The following is a 14,339-nucleotide window of genomic DNA, read 5'->3' on the forward strand; positions in this document are numbered from 1 at the left end:
CCAAGGTAGTGTTAGGAGGTATCTTGACTCTGGAGATAGGATTAGGAAATTGTTTTGGCAAAGTTCCTCTAGAGTCTCTGGGTACCACCAAGGACAAAACCTCTGCTAAGTGGCTTCAGGGTACAAAGCACAAAAAAGATTGAGAAACCAAGCTGTCCTGCTTCTGCTCCCACAGTCACAGCTCACTCTGAGAAATGAAAGGCATGAAATATTACCAAAATGGGTTGTACTGGACAAATCTTAAAATCTAAGGAAGGTGGTGATGCATTTTTTGCCATGAACTGATGAGGCAAGTTTTGTAGACAGAGAAATGTATCTTTTATTAATCCAAATATTGACAGAAAAAACAGGAGAAGCTTCAAAAGGCTTTAAAAATGCCTGATAGCCTGCTTTCTTTTTCCTGTGGTACAAGTTGCTCTATTAGGAAACATGATCTCTCTACAAATCTTGCTTCATTTAGACTATCCTGGCTACATCAAGACTACTATTATAATTAAGGCTTTGAATGCCCACATTCAGAAAACGAGAAATGCTAAACATAGTTCATGGGGAGAATGCAACGCTTCCAAATGGAAATTTTGGCAATTAGCACACTGAGGAGGGAGTCACATACATCAGTCTATGAGAGAAGCCTGCAAAAATATGTCTTCAATCTGACCACTTTCTAGGATCTGGCTTTCTCATTCTATGCTAATGAGTACCCGATTTCCCTCAGGATTCCCAGTTGAAAAACTTGTTCTGTTAACAGGCGCCTTCATCACCTCCTCCAAAAAGAAGGATGCACCACTCTATCCTAAGGACACAAGCAAATCCTTTTCCCTTCTTTAGGGAGACTCAGGTTCATCCAAAGATTCTAGCTTACTTTTTCACACTGCAGAACTACTTTGTGTACCAGGCTAAAGGCAGTCCTGTAGTAGGACCAAATCCCTTCTGAGCCAGCTCTACTTTGCACATAAGAGTTATGAAATCTCTTGGTCAGAAAAGAAGGAGCATAATGACCTCCATTTACTAGTGCTTCAAGTGGGATGTGGGAGCTCTGGATTGATGTTGCTGCCCCCAGGACTGTATTAAGAGTTTTGTGTTAAGTATTATTATGCCAAATGCACAGGCAGTGGTTGGGGCTGTGATAAGAAGACCAGGAATGACCTCTTCTTTCTTTGAGACCTCTTGCATCATGCAGCTAAGGCAATATTCCCCCTTTCTAATTCACAGGTTCAGGAGAGGTTGAGAATTGCCATCTACCAGGGAATAGCTGTCTACAGTGCTATTCCATAATGTGAGAGTTGGAAGCATACCAGCACCTGACAGGCAGGACTGGGAATTGGCCTGCACCCTCCTTACCTCTGAATGAGAACTCTAACCACTAAGCAACTGTAAAAATAGTCTCAATCCAATCGGCAGAGAGAGACATCATTCCTCTAATGATATTTCCAAAGGAATAAGCACATGCAATCCAATTCTGTGCAGAGATTCATTCAATAAATATGTTCTGAGACAACCAACTATGTCTAGTCCATCAAACAAGACAATGAGAGGAAGGGCTGGGACTGGCTCTTAGTAGGGCCTGAATTAGTAAACTGTTGCTAAGCATCTCAGGTTTTGTCACCTGGAAACCTGAAATCCTGGAGGTCAAAAGGATTTTGGCTAAATAACAGCTGAAAAGGGGTTTTTATATTTGTCAGTATGTGTTTGGATGCCTTAAATCCAGCCCAGGCACCATCCTAAGTATTGAGAGATTTCAGTGGATTTGTCCTAACTGGACAGACTTTTTCTCTCCTTTCATGGCCAGGGGCAGTTCCTGCACTGCTTTTTGTTATATCTTTGATCACTGGTGAGTACCAATGCCTGCTGAAAATTACATCCCACATCTTCTCAACCCATAGCATGGAAAAAATTTCTAGAGATTAAAGGAAATCTCATAGAAGGTACCTACTACAGTTCCTAGGAGCCATGCCCAGCAGTGCCTGGGAAAACCCTCTAGCCTTCAGAAAAGATGGAGATTTAAAATTCTGCTGATCCCGGGGCCCATTTTGGCAGGTCCTAACAGTTGTCCACGAATGAGAACTCTCGGGCACACCCTGCTTAGTTTTGATTCAGAGAAAGAAGGAGTTGTTATAATGAGGCAGGGGAACTAGATTTTAACTTCACTCTTTAAGTTTATTTAATGCACTGGATCTTACAGGATGTTCCAGTTAAACTGGGAGTAAAATTTATTTAATATATAATGCCTGCATTTTGAGAGACGGAGATTAAAGCATCCAGTGCATTTGGAGAGCATTTCATTCTCATGGCATCTGGTTTTGCAACTTGTTTAAACAAAATGTGATTCTTTGATGTGGAAGTGATGCTAACATGCAAGGGAATAAAATACATGAAATTTAAATACAGGGAATGAGTTTACAAATACTTAACCCTGTATATATGCTGATGTACTGAAGTGCTCTTGTCCCATGCATCCTATATACTTATTCACTTGTTTTATATATTATGCCAGCTGGAAGAATTATGACATTTGAGACCACAGCAGAGAGAATATCCTTTTCAATTCAAGTCCTCCCCAAGCATAAGACAATTTGGCAGTCCTCCTGATAAAAAATAAAAACAAAAACTGGCTGAAAATGGAAGAAAACTACTGCAGCCTCTTCTGCAGTGCAAGTCCACTGTGTGGAAATATTATCAAAGGAGAGATATAAGATTTTACTCTTAAATGTTTTTGTGGGTTTTTTATATCTATCTTAAACTCATTGCTAAAAATGAAAATAATCACATAAACTGACAATTTATAATCTCACAATCACTTTTGTGCATTTTTAAAAAATAAATACTGGAAATTACTTTGAAGCCATTTCTTGGAGACAGCAGTAAAATAATAAACTCCTTAGGACATAGCTTATGTATTTAAAACTGTCTTTCCATACTCTTCTATCTAATGCTCTGCTAGTGCTGGTTTTACTTGCTTAACTAAATTTCTTATTATGTACCTGCAAATTTATTTTTTTTTTTTTGCCAGGGGTGACCTCCTTTGGCTAGGGTGAATAAAATTGCTTAATTCTCCTGATCCTTTGGTGCTAATAGAACAAAAAAAGGTTGAAAAAATCATTTAGAGAGTACAAAATATTGGCAGGTGCAATGGGGGTATCAATGAACTCAGAGAAAATATTGGTGAATTGGATCATAAATGAAACTAAACAGCCAGATGAAGTGAAAGAAACTGACAGCATCATCAATTCACCTCTTATTCTATGTGGGATTTGATAAAAGAGCTGTGCAGTAATCTCCTTATCCTGAAACCTTCTTATTTTGAGACCCTTCTATCATGGCTTTAAAAGAGGCTGACAACATGCAAACTGCAAGCAGAAGAGTTCAATTTACAGGGTTTGACATGGGGCTAAATTGAAGATAATCCCCTGAAGTTAAAGTGAACATAAAAAGGAGAAGAAACAGCCAATTTCAGAGATGTACAATGTGACATCCCTCAATACATCTGAGCAGTTGAAGAGGAAGCAGGATCCCATCCATAAGGGTAAGCAGCACAGGAAGTTTCCTCTTGGACCAGCAAGATGCAGATTACTGCTGTCCTGGGGCTAGTCCAAAGCAGATGTCAGCTTAAGGCTCTGCAAACTTGCCTGTAGATAATTTCCCTACTGGTGAGTAATATTTGTAACCTTTAGAAACTGTGATTAAGTGTGTCTGCATAACAACTTGTACACATCCAAATATGTAGAAATTGCTGCCTTAAATCATATTCCATTGCAAGGGCTAGAAATGTGCTTGTAGTGTATTAGCTTGCCAAAATGGGAAAGAGAGGGTTTTAAGCCATTCTGAATGAAACAAGGGCAATTAGCTTAAATAATGGAAAATTGCATAAGTTGCTCAATATACAGCAATTCTGATAAGCCTAGCAGCTGTCTCAAAGAGGCTGGAAGAAGGCTGTGTTTCTTATACTGCCATTATCATGTGTTCTTAAGTCTCAGACAGGTAATTTCACAATCTGAATCCCACTTGTGCTCATATAAAGTGCAGTTGTTGACTTCCTACTGTATCTTAAAAGTATATTAATTCACTTTATTACAGTTATAATTTAATTTGAGATCTATCTTGCTTTATTTTATTTAGCTTAATGGGTAATACTGAGTTTAGGCTTCTTAGTTTATTAATAGGTAATCAGATTGTAAATGGCTCTCAGGCATAGGGTTTTTCCCTTTCAGAAATGCAGTAAGGTTATAAAAGCTATAGTAATTCTTCTGGTAAATATTTATCCCTATCTCTTGATGTGTACCTGTGTTCTTCACAGTACATGATACACTTGTGTGTAAGACACTTGCTTACCTTAGGTTTTAGGACTCATATTAGAAGCCTACATATACCTGTGTGTCAGTGAGTACTATATTAACAGGGTATGAATAAATATTAAAAAATACCTATTTTAATTAGGTATTTCTAATTAAATATAACTTCAGAAGGTTTAACGGACTGTTTGTATAGTTATGGTCTCCTAAAAATCTAAATTCAGTCTACACTGCAGTTCCCACTGTATTTTGTCATCTGTCATCATTAGGCTCTACTTTTTTACCACTGTAACTTCTAGGACTCGAAATACTTCTCCCTGAATTTGCATTACGTATAACAGCCAATGGATCTTGAAATATTCTTCAAGGTGATTTCAGTTCTGTCAAAAACAAGTGAAAAGCTGTGGAGTTTATTAGCAATGCTGTAAATATTTAGTCCATCAGAATATGCCAAAAATTATTATATAATTGACAAAGATGTTTTTTATACATTCTAGATTTACATTTTTATTGCAAAGGCAGGCTCTTCAAAACTCAGAAATTCCTGCATATATTATAATGCACCACCTGCCTTGTCCAGTGAATTCATTCATGTAGGCCTGAAGGAAGCAATGTACCAAAACTAGTATTGTGCAAGAATGGCATCGTCAAAACCCCATTAATTGAGGCAGATGTATCTGCTTATGTGTAGTACCATTCAAATACCTCCTTCAATGCATTATTTCTGTTATGAACTATTTATATCCTACAAAAAGTCGGGAGCGGCATTGGAGTGCCTCACTACGCTGGCATACTAACACTTGAAATAAGACATATTATCAAGGACTTTGTTTTTATGAAGCATAAAGGCTGGGTTCCAGTCTGGTGAGGAAAAGAACTGAAGAAATGGTACAGCCCTAATAAAAAGACATTTTAATTTCACTGACATTATCAATTACATTGACCTGCTGAGATGTTAATGATGTGAATGTTAACACCTCTGGTTATGATGTGATTAAGACAGATAGAGAGGAAAAAAAGAGTTTCAGAGGTAGGACTGTACAGTGAAGATACAATTACCTTGTTTTAGGTCTATAGCTCATGGAGCCATGAATTATTTAGGTTGGAAGGGACCTCTGGGGGTCATCTGGGGAACCTCCCTGCTCAAACTAAGTATAATTAGATCAGGTTCCTCTGGACTGAATTTCTACTTGAGTCTTGAACACCTCTTGGGAAGGAGATCCTGTAACCTCTCTGGGCAACTTCTTGCAGTATCTGACCACTCTCAAGGTAAAAAAATAAACCCAAATCAGCCCCATAAAAGGTGATCTATAATCACCTTTTTTCATCTTCTAACTAGTTTCTTTTCCTCTCATGTTATCGCTGTGCAGGTGCAGCAAGAGATGAATTAGAAGTGAAGATTCCTGAATGCCTGTAGACCAGTGTGCCAACTAACACTGGAAAATACAATGAAGCAGCAGGGTGAAAGGAGAGAATAAGAGAAATGTGAAAAGGGCTGACCTCTTAGAAGGGTTAGAAAACCTGCAATTATATTGATGAGTTACTCCTAACCAAGTTTCTGTAATGGACACAATTCAAATCTGCACTGTTATGGGGAAATTAAAAACTGAAAGATTTGCAGTTACCAATTAAACATCAATAGAGTTTCATTTTTGTTCAAAGACTTTCAGACTCTATGGACAGAAGGGGCCTCCCTGTTCACCTAGGCTGACCCTCCCTGTGCAGAGGCTGGATAAAGTTTTTTCAGAACTAGATCAAAAAATGTCTTTTAAAAAAAGATCTAATCTGTCTTCTGCATTCAGAGGGATAGTGACCTAACCACTTTTTTCCAAAAAGTCGGTAAAATGTCACTTACATAACTTAAAAGCCTTACCATCATAAGATAAATATTTTGGACTTCACTACAAGGAATAAAGATGAAAGTTGCTGAATTGGAAGCTGGTGGTTACCAAGAGACCAGTGTTCAAGGCCTGATTATATTTAGCGTGGCCAATCACATGAGAGTCTCAAACTCGGCTTCAAAAGCTTTAATTTATGAAATCTCAGGGAAGTTATAAGGAAAATCTGTTTGGGTAATACATCTGGGTTGAACAATGTACATGGAAGATGATGGCTCTTGAAGAGCATTTATTAGCTGTCCAAAAGTCACTATAAAAGAAAAGAACATTGGTACTGTTTTTAGTTGTTAAGGGAAAGCCATGATTAGAAATAAAGAAGCAATTTTTAACAAATGAAAGAATTGGATCCAGGCTGGAAGAATGTTGAATGAGGAGCCACAAATCTTGGGAAATTGATATGGAAAGATAAAGCTGCCAAAGAGGAAGGTCTCTGATGGGAAAGTCAAAAGGGACTATAAAGTTAAGAGCATAAATAGAAAAAAAAAAACCCAACAAACCCCATCCTCAAGCCCCAGAAATGTTTGGCCATAGCTAGATAAAGCTGCTAAAATTGCTTTTAATGGTGTAGAAAAGACAAAATAATAATTTCCTTACTATATTTGGAAGAAAGCAGTGTGATACGTGTATATCAAATGAACGGATTTCTGACACACTAATTATTGGCCTGTTAAATAACAGATGTTAACATTGATAAATCTGCAGGCCCAGTTTACTTCCACCTATGAGTTATAAAAGTATTGGCCAACTTGACTTCTGCACTTTTGATAATTTTAACAAAGAAGGGAATGATGAAAAAAACCCAGAAAATCATGTCTTAGTGGTGGTATTGTGTCAATATTCAGAGAATGAGAACGATACTGCTAATTATAACTTACTTAGCCTGATTCAGTCATGGTAAAATAAGGGAAAAGCGGTTAAGGGATTAGCTGAGAAAGACCTGAGGGGTAAGATTATAATTAATGTCACTTAGCATGTTTTTAGGGAAATGAGTCAGATCAAACAGTTGTGCTGGGAAGACAGCAAGATACACCGATAAAGGCAACCCCGTTGATACACAATATGCAGATGTTTTCAAGGCGGTAGATTCAGTACCTCATTACACCGATCAAAACTTCGCACAGCGCAGTGAGATGGGAGCCCACATAAACTGGGTTTATAGGTGGCTAAATGAGGGCTCCCAGCACCTATTTGCAAAGCAGAAGCCGTGGCTGAGCAATTGTGCTTCGCTCCTCAGAAGTGAGCACCAGCTGGCAGTGGGCTCGTCAGTGCTGTGCGCTGTGGGTTCCTCTGAAACTGCTTCTGGGCAGCCACGCTGTGCTCAGCAGGGCCCTGCTGTGGGGCAGATCCCTGTGCCATGGGAGAAACTGTGAGGAGCCCGAGGACCATGATGGTCCTAGACCATGAGGACTCTAGCACAAAACCATAGGTAAATGGACCACAGCTTCTCCCCCAGATGGTTTTGAAAGAAAATGCCCTCTTTCTCTGCAAAACACTGGAAGACTCTGGTTGATAGTCCATGCATGTGGGCAAATAGCTCAAGGAACTTGGTGCAAATCAGCTCAGAGGGTCTGATAGCCATGGACTGGCTTTTCTTGGGCAGAGAAGCCAACTTGATTCCCCCTGACTGAGGCAGGAATGCTCCAGAAAGATATTTTCAAAGTCTCCTTACCTAATTTGGTCAGAACTTTGTTGATTTCAAGTTGGAAACAGTTTGGACATAAGATTGTAACACAACAGGAGTTCCCCCTGCTTTCCTGATGAGAATGGCTGAAATTTGTTTTGCTTAAACTTAACAGAAGAAAATTCAGCAATTGGATAAACCAGGCATGTTTTTTGTCAGAAGGTTAGTATGGGCAATTGTAAACAAGAGAGTTGAATTTAAACCCTTATGCATCCTGAGCAAAACAAGCATTAGTGATTCAATAAAACTACATTTTAGATGATGTATCTTCTGCTTAGCCTCAATTTTTCAACTACTTTCTTTTTTTTTTCCCCTAGAAAGAGGCTCAGTGTAGGCACATATTTCTTTGCTTCCAACAATCCGTGTCCAGGAGCGCTGAGCAGAGGCTCAAGAGACTAAAGGGAATTTTGGAAGGATTTTTCAGAATGAATCTTGGGTGCTTTCTCAGGTGCATTTCTCTTTCAGTAATGATAAAGAAGTACCACAGTGGAACATTTATTCTGACCTGTGGGGAATGTGTCATGATTTGTTTCCTACTTGAAGACTGATGAAGCTGCTAGCATGTGAAACTCCAGTTGTTGGCCATGCTGACAAAAAGGGAATTTGTAGTTTTTAAGAACTGTCATTAATCATACCTCGTGTCAGGGAGGGAAGAGTGCAGCAGTGCCAGCACATTTCTAAGGAAAACTGACAAAAAGGGGAGTGGGGCTGAAGAATTGTCTGTGCCTGGCTGTGTGGGTGTTTGGTGCTGTGCCACGTGGGTGGAGTGTGCTGGTGTCCCAGGTAAGGGGAGAGTCCCAGGCAAATACAGATGGGAAGTTGAGCTGCTTGCAGAAGGTAACTTTCACAATGCATGTGCCTTTGGGAGAGGTGTGGAAGGTGGAAGCGGGTTGTTTGCCCAAACTTTTCATTCCTTTTCTTCCCAGGGTCCATGCCAAGACTATTTTGTACTTGTGTACCTTAAAATTATTTTTTAAGTGCATCAAATTAGTTTCCTAATACATTTCAATTGTCAAATAATGTCTGTGAGGGATATGAAGTGTAGCTGATGACAGAGAACATGCAAGATTTATGTGCTGTCATTAGCCATACATGGAAGTTTGGTGCTGTAAGCCATACTCAGAAGCCTTCTGTCTAATGCAAACAGTCTATTTCTTCTACCTGTTGGTAAGTAGATAAATAGACATGAAAAAAATAAGAAATAGCATAAACAGAACCATTCCAGGCACAGATCTACACTAAATGTTACAGACATTTGCATTATTTATTATGGGATAACCATGAATAATCTCTGAATCTCTGCCATGAGAAAAATTCAGCCAAAACTAAATTTCAAGCTCTATATAAAAAGAAATCATAAAACCTGAATGCTGGTACTTTAACAGTAGCATTTGAGCTGAAATGAATGGCTATAAATTAGTCCAAGCAAATTTAAAACAGATGCTAGAAGATTTTATTCACTGAAGAATAAATTTCTGGAACATTCTTGCACCCTGGGATGTAGGTGCTACCCAGGTTGAGTCAAATATGGCACAAAGGAGGCAGAAAATGTGGGTATGGTATGTCATAAACTCATAAAAATACATCTGATAAACTGAGAAGCTGATAGACCTGATGATGGGAGAATGATGGGCTGGGGAGTGTTTCAGTTTAGCCACAGAATTTCTGCCAGACTTGCTCCTCTATGCAAAAGCAGGCAGAGAAGGAGCAAGCAGGAGGTAGAAACCAGGTCTGGCAATATCTAGTCAGGTCCTTGTGTCTGTGCAGAAATGTCACAGCTGCAGAGCGCTCTATGAAAGGGTTTTGTGAGGCAGTGTCTACCAAACACAGGAGAAGAACAAGTCTTTAGTATTGTAAAAAATCTGCAAGTTACAGTGATCTCCAAGGCTTTCTAAAAATATTCTTTTGTCTCTGAGAGACATCTCTTTCCTGCGAATACAACTCGGTGTGATGCAACCGGCTCGCTCAGATCTGGGTCAGGTTTGTTAAGGAAGCTGATTTTCTGTAGTTACATACACCTTGTTAAGGGCAAACATGTACTCCCCCTGAGATTGTGATGGAAACTTGCTGGTTGCCTGGGTGTACCCCTGCACCCTTATCTCACTGCTCTGCCTTTTCTCTGAATCGATGATGCCCAAATACTTGGTTCTTGGAATTTCTCCCTCAGTGTGGCATTTTACTCTTTGACATTTCAAGCTTGTTCCATGTGTATAATAATTTTGTTTCAGTTATTTCTATTTCTGCTTTCACTTTCCTTGATGGTGTTCTGGCTGTTCTGTATGTTAGAATATGGAACTTACGTGCCTGGTTTTATTAGGTATTCTCAGAAATTGCACATTTCCTCTTTATCCTGCTTACAAGGGCCTTACTCCTAGTTATTCCATCTTTAACCCAAATATTTTCCTGCTTGTATTTACATCTTTGTGAACTAGTTGGGCTTATCACTACAACCTCTGGTATTTCAACATTTTCTTTTATATCCGCTCAAACAATGTCAGCTGCTGTTTTGATGATATTGTTTGGCATGTTTATATATTTGCTTTTTGTCTTCTCTGGTCTTTACTGAAATAGTTTTAAATGGGTTGTTTAGTATCATATAATCTGTGCCTTTTAAAGACCTTTGGGATTTTGATTCAGTTGTCACCCAGATATTTCTTTTTCAATGAATCACAAGTTTCTGATCATTAATAAATAGTTCTGATTAAACCAATCAACCAACCAAGCAAGCAACCAAAAAACCCAAAAGCCCCTACACCCCACAACGAAACTCTCAGGGTGGGGGGGAAAATCCTACTTCCTCTTTTTATTCTGAATTCTCTCTGAGAAAATGGCCATTTTTTCCTATGGACACAATGTTCTTCCTACCTTTGCACTGGCATTTCAAATCAATGTTCTCTTTTATCTCCCTCTACAAAAGGCAACCAATACTCCCCAAAGCAGTGCCATTCTTTTAATGGCCATCTCTTTTACTGGTCTAAATGATTTTCATGTATGACAGAAAGTGCTGGTTGAATCGGATCTTTTTCAGGATTTCATCAGTATCTCATAATTTTTAAAGCTGCCATGTTATTTACATAGTGCTGCCCCAGAGAGGTTGAAACTCTGCTTTTATTGTGATTTTTCTGTACCAAGGTCAGTGATTTTCATCTAACATCTCAAAGTTATAAAATCAGTTAGGTTGGGAAAGACCCTTAAGATCATCAAGTCCAACCATAAACCTGACATTCTCAAGCCCAGCATTAAACTAAAAGTGTCCTAAGTGCCACATCTACGTGTCTTTTAAATACTTCCAGGGATAGTGACTCAGCCTCTTCCCTGGGCAATCTCTTCCAATGCCTGATTACCCATTCTATGAAAGAAATATTACCCAATATCCAGTCTAAACCTCCCCAATAACTTTAGGCCATTTTCTCTTGTCCTGTTGCTTTTTACTTGGAGATGGGACCAACTTCCACCTGGCTGCAGCCTTCTTTCAGTGTGTTGTTGAGAGTGACAATGTCCACCCTGAGCCTCCTTTTCTCCAGCCTAAATACTCCCAGCTCCCTCAGCTCTTCCTCACAGGACTTGTGCTCCAGACCCTTCACCAGCCTTGTTGCCCTTCTCTGGCCTCACTCCCACACCTCAATGTCTTTCTTGCACTGAGGGGCCCAAAATGAACACAGGATTCTGGGTGTGGCCTCACCAGTGCCCAGTACAGGGGGACAATCACTGCTGGCCACACCATTGCTTACACAGGCCAGGTGCCATTTGACTTCTTGGCTACCTGGGCACAGCTGGCTCATGTTCAGTTGACCAGAACCTCCAGATCCTTCTCTGCCAGGCAGATTTCCAGCCACTCTTTCCCAAGACTGTAGTGTTACATGGGGTTTTTGTGACTCAAGTGCAGGATCTGGCAACATCTTCCACTACCTTGATGTTTTCTTCTATATTTAATGGGACTTGAGATTTCCATTTTAAGGACTCAAATGCATTGAAATCCTATTATATATGAATTTCAGGTAACAAAACCTAACAAACAGTAAGCACAGCATTCATGCTGCTATCTTTTATTCTAGCTTTTGACTCGGGCACTGTCCCTGAAGGAGTATGTGAATGTCTAGCAATGATACAACACAATAACCTGTCAGCAGATATTTAACTGTTGGATGGAACATAAACTTCCATTGCAGCATTTATAGGAGGCTGGATAGGCTCTCTGAGGCATGAAAGGACTAAATGTAAAGCTCTGAAGATCTTCAGGTAAGATCAGCATATTTTTATTCATGCTTGAGAGAAGGGATAAAGTTGGCCTCATTCTTCCTGAGGGGAAGACAGCTCCATGTTCTTAGTTTTCAGAGTGTGTGCTCACATGTGGGTGTTTCTGGAAGGGGAAATAAGAGAATGTATAATGATGGTGAAGGTATATAATCACAGATACAGTAGAGCAGAATTTCCCAGTCTCCTGTCTCTGGGCATTTTCATCAACAGTGGCAACACTGGTCATCACAACCAGTAGAAGCAGGCACAGAAGCACCTTTTTTCTACATCCATTGTCCCATGCCTACATTTCACCAGAGAAGCTCTGGTTTGGTATCCAGAATTTCAAACTCACTGGAACAGGAGAATTTCTAAGTGTAGAAATCTAGTAGATCCAAGTATCTGTAAGTCTCCTGCATAGTTGTCCCAGCTGGAGGGGGCTGTGTATCTGGAAATCAGGGTGGTTTCAAACACACACCTCACACAGTTGCTGGATACCTGTCAAGTAGAGCTCGTGCCATGAGGATGCACTGGACTCAATTACCTTCTGTCTGCTACTCAGCTAGTGGAGCCTGAACAGCATTTTAAGCAAATTCTGGGCTTCTTACGCATATATGACTTTGATTCATACCTTAATAAATGCAGCATGATTAAAAAGGACAGGCTTACTACTCACCCACACCTACGTACATCTGGAAAATCCCAGACTACAGTGGGAGGCCACTCAGGCTCACATGGCACATCTGGAATACAGGCAGGGATCCCGTGGGATTTGTGGCTGGAAAGCCTCATGCAGTGGAAGGGGGGAGGGTATTAGAAGTTCCTAACTAGAGGCACTTTGAAGATGCAATGTAGGGCCTTTACTGGATACATTTCCATTGCAGCTTCTGCAGGGAAGCCCTGGATAGTTTGGATATGTGTAATTACAGACCCATGCACGAGCTCAGCTAAAAGATGGTGGGTAGGAAGAGCAGTGGCCACCTGAGGGCTGGGTGGCTTTAGATGACTTGGAGGGAATGATGGGAGAAAGTGTTAGATAAATGAGGGCAGGATTACTGCAAAATGTAATGGGCAGACTAACAAACCAAGAGGAAGCCTTGTGTTTGGATAAGTAAATCTTCCATTTCCACTGGCTTGTCTTTCAACTCACACAGAGGTGGATGGAAAAATCCTTGTCTTACCAGTACTGATAGGCAGCCCGATGGCTTCACAGGGTAGCAAGGATGAGCACAATGCTTGGGTAAGAGCACAGCAGCTTTCCCAGCTGCACATCACTCTGCAGCTGGCTGAATAAATGGAACAGACTGACAGACATTTATTGGCTGAGCATTGCATCCATGAAACAAAGTCACGTTTTTTCCCACTGTAGCTGATGATGGTGCTCCTGATCTGGCTTTTTGGGTTCATTTGGAAGAAAGGAGCATTGGTACATGAACCTCACAGTGTATCCTGTGAACTGACAGCTACTGCATCTGGTCAAATTGTCTCGACGCCTTCAGCTTCACCCTCAGGCTTGAGTCAGCCTAGGAGGTCTCAGGTATAAAGGTAATATAGGTAAAGCCTGGAAGAGCTGCAATTTGTGTAGAACATTTCTTCCCTCCAGATCTGTGGCTGGGCTAAAGAAGGGAGGTAACAATGTGAGAGCTGATGCTGTTATTTTTACACCAAGTGGTATACTCTCTTGTAACAGCAGAATTCTTCACTGACCGTTCATGGTCCAAGGCTCATTCAGTAGCATGTGCTGAATGAGAACATTTTACCCAAAGACTAAGCTTGCCAAAGGATTTGCTTATCAGCTTGTTGTAGTTCTAAGGCAGTTTATTCTTTTTTTATTCTATGTCCACCTTTCTTTTTTTATTCTATGTCTACCTTTCCTTCATGTTTTTTCTCTTTCTAAAGTGAAACATCTTTTAATTGCTCTTTTGGTATTGAATGAAAATAATGCAAAACTATCAATAATACAATGAAAAAATGTTAGATGGCAAGATATGCAGGGGCCCTTCAGTTTCCCACATATTTATGACTGACTTTCTTTTAATAGAAAACATTTTTTTTTCTTTCAACGTACAGATATAGAATAAAAACACTTGAAAGCAAAGAGTGAAATTGGATCTCATTAAAACATGGAGTTAGTGAAATGGTGACAGATGGGCCCTGCTGGGAAGGAGAAGATCGTTGAACGAGACTGGGATAAGTTAGTGACTTTGCAATTATAAAGCATGTGGCTTTGTAATT

General features: G+C 40.0%; 1 protein-coding gene and 1 long non-coding RNA gene across 7 annotated transcripts in view; one reads left to right on the top strand and one right to left on the bottom strand.

Moving 5' to 3' along the window:
• The window catches only part of LOC111938561 (uncharacterized), a 31,206-nt gene extending 25,268 nt beyond the window's left edge, over positions 1–5,938 (top strand). Inside the window, exon 2 of the long non-coding RNA XR_002869014.2 lies at positions 1,213–5,938. This is a non-coding gene — a long non-coding RNA (uncharacterized LOC111938561). The remainder of the gene's footprint in view (positions 1–1,212) is intronic.
• CD86 (CD86 molecule) overlaps positions 1–14,339 on the bottom strand; it is a 38,796-nt gene that overhangs the window by 19,893 nt on the left and 4,564 nt on the right. The window lies entirely within an intron of this gene.

This window comes from Cyanistes caeruleus, chromosome 3 (genome assembly GCF_971803275.1).
Source record: "Cyanistes caeruleus chromosome 3, bCyaCae1.hap1.1, whole genome shotgun sequence".
NCBI lineage: Eukaryota > Metazoa > Chordata > Aves > Passeriformes > Paridae > Cyanistes > Cyanistes caeruleus.